Below are 2,500 nucleotides of genomic sequence, written 5' to 3'. Positions count from 1 at the left end.
GGCCCCGTCTCGTTTTGCTATAAGCAAGGGCGTGGCAAGGCACGCGGGGGGCCAAAAAATCAAAGTGCTCCGAAAATGCACACGGGGGTGTCAAGCAACCTCCATGTACCGTGGCATGACCGTGGCCAAGTAATAAAGATCAAATTCCATGCCTATGCCAAGTTGGACCAAGGCCCCGTCTCGTTTTGCTATAAGCAAGGGCGTGGCAAGGCACGCGGGGGGCCAAAAAATCAAAGTGCTCCGAAATGCACACGGGGGTGTCAAGCAACCTCCATGTACCGTGGCATGACCGTGGCCAAGTAATAAAGATCAAATTCCATGCCTATGCCAAGTTGGACCAAGGCCCCGTCTCGTTTTGCTATAAGCAAGGGCGTGGCAAGGCACGCGGGGGGCCAAAAAATCAAAGTGCTCCGAAATGCACACGGGGGTGTCAAGCAACCTCCATGTACCGTGGCATGACCGTGGCCAAGTAATAAAGATCAAATTCCATGCCTATGCCAAGTTGGACCAAGGCCCCGTCTCGTTTTGCTATAAGCAAGGGCGTGGCAAGGCACGCGGGGGGCCAAAAAATCAAAGTGCTCCGAAATGCACACGGGGGTGTCAAGCAACCTCCATGTACCGTGGCATGACCGTGGCCAAGTAATAAAGATCAAATTCCATGCCTAGGCCAAGTTGGACCAAGGCCCCGTCTCGTTTTGCTATAAGCAAGGGCGTGGCAAGGCACGCGGGGGGCCAAAAAATCAAAGTGCTCCGAAAATGCACACGGGGGTGTCAAGCAACCTCCATGTACCGTGGCATGACCGTGGCCAAGTAATAAAGATCAAATTCCATGCCTAGGCCAAGTTGGACCAAGGCCCCGTCTCGTTTTGCTATAAGCAAGGGCGTGGCAAGGCACGCGGGGGGCCAAAAAATCAAAGTGCTCCGAAAATGCACACGGGGGTGTCAAGCAACCTCCATGTACCGTGGCATGACCGTGGCCAAGTAATAAAGATCAAATTCCATGCCTATGCCAAGTTGGACCAAGGCCCCGTCTCGTTTTGCTATAAGCAAGGGCGTGGCAAGGCACGCGGGGGGCCAAAAAATCAAAGTGCTCCGAAATGCACACGGGGGTGTCAAGCAACCTCCATGTACCGTGGCATGACCGTGGCCAAGTAATAAAGATCAAATTCCATGCCTATGCCAAGTTGGACCAAGGCCCCGTCTCGTTTTGCTATAAGCAAGGGCGTGGCAAGGCACGCGGGGGGCCAAAAAATCAAAGTGCTCCGAAATGCACACGGGGGTGTCAAGCAACCTCCATGTACCGTGGCATGACCGTGGCCAAGTAATAAAGATCAAATTCCATGCCTATGCCAAGTTGGACCAAGGCCCCGTCTCGTTTTGCTATAAGCAAGGGCGTGGCAAGGCACGCGGGGGGCCAAAAAATCAAAGTGCTCCGAAAATATTTTTCCACTTTCCAGTCCACTTATACATATTATGTGCAGTGTGCACACAAGACACCTTCCCAAAATTCGACTTATATGAGGCGTTTTACGTCAAATCCGCCTATTTTCGGCGTTTCGGCCGAAAAATCAAAATAAATCGAAACTTCCTCGGAATGCTTAGCGACTTTCCAGTCCACTTATACATATTGTGTGCAGTGTGCACACAAGACACCTTCCCAAAATTCGACTTATATGAGGCGTTTTACGTCAAATCCGCCTATTTTCGGCGTTTCGGCCGAAAAATCAAAATAAATCGAAAATTCCTCGGAATGCTTAGCCACTTTCCAGTCCACTTATACATATTGTGTGGAGTGTGCACACAAGACACCGTCTCAAAATTCGACTTCTAGGCGGCGTTTTACGTCAAATCCGCCTTTTTTTCGAGTTTTCGGCCAAAAAATCAAACTCAATCGAAACTTCGTCGGATCGCTTAGCCACTTTCCAGTCCACTTATACTTATTGTGTGGGGTGTGCACAAAAAAAACGAAGTCAAAATTCGACTTCTAGGTTGTTTTTTACGTGGTATCCGCCCTTTGCGAAGTTTCGGCCGAAAAATTCGTAATTAATTCATCCGACATCGGAATATTACGATTCTTTCGTGGTTTTGCTTGTTTTAATGTCCCTAACAACCATAAAAAAATTCAAAAAAAAATTCGTCTTCTAGGTCCACTTTTAAGCACTTTTAAAAACTTATGGATACAGGGAAAAAAGTGCACTTTTTCTACAAAACTGAAAATGGCCTTCCAGTCATATATAGGGGGAGGGTGGGTGTGGGGGTAGGCTCGGCAGGCACGGGGCGCGCCTATGGGCACAGCAGGCAAGCAAAAACTACGTCTTAACGTGTTTTCCCCTGCAATTTCGTTGCTCTTTTCATCATTTCAATCAAATTCATGGACATTCTTGATGGAATTCGATCAAAAAATTGAAATTTGGATGAATTTGTGAGGAAATTGGTGATGATCATGCTGTTCTTGGCTTGGGCAGGCCTTGGCTGGCATTGGGCATGGTAAGCACGTATT

Source organism: Trifolium pratense, unplaced genomic scaffold (assembly GCF_020283565.1).
Source record: "Trifolium pratense cultivar HEN17-A07 unplaced genomic scaffold, ARS_RC_1.1 scaffold_55, whole genome shotgun sequence".
Lineage (NCBI taxonomy): Eukaryota > Viridiplantae > Streptophyta > Magnoliopsida > Fabales > Fabaceae > Trifolium > Trifolium pratense.
The sequence above is the reverse complement of the archived record's forward strand: the minus strand, read 5'-3'. Positions refer to the sequence as shown.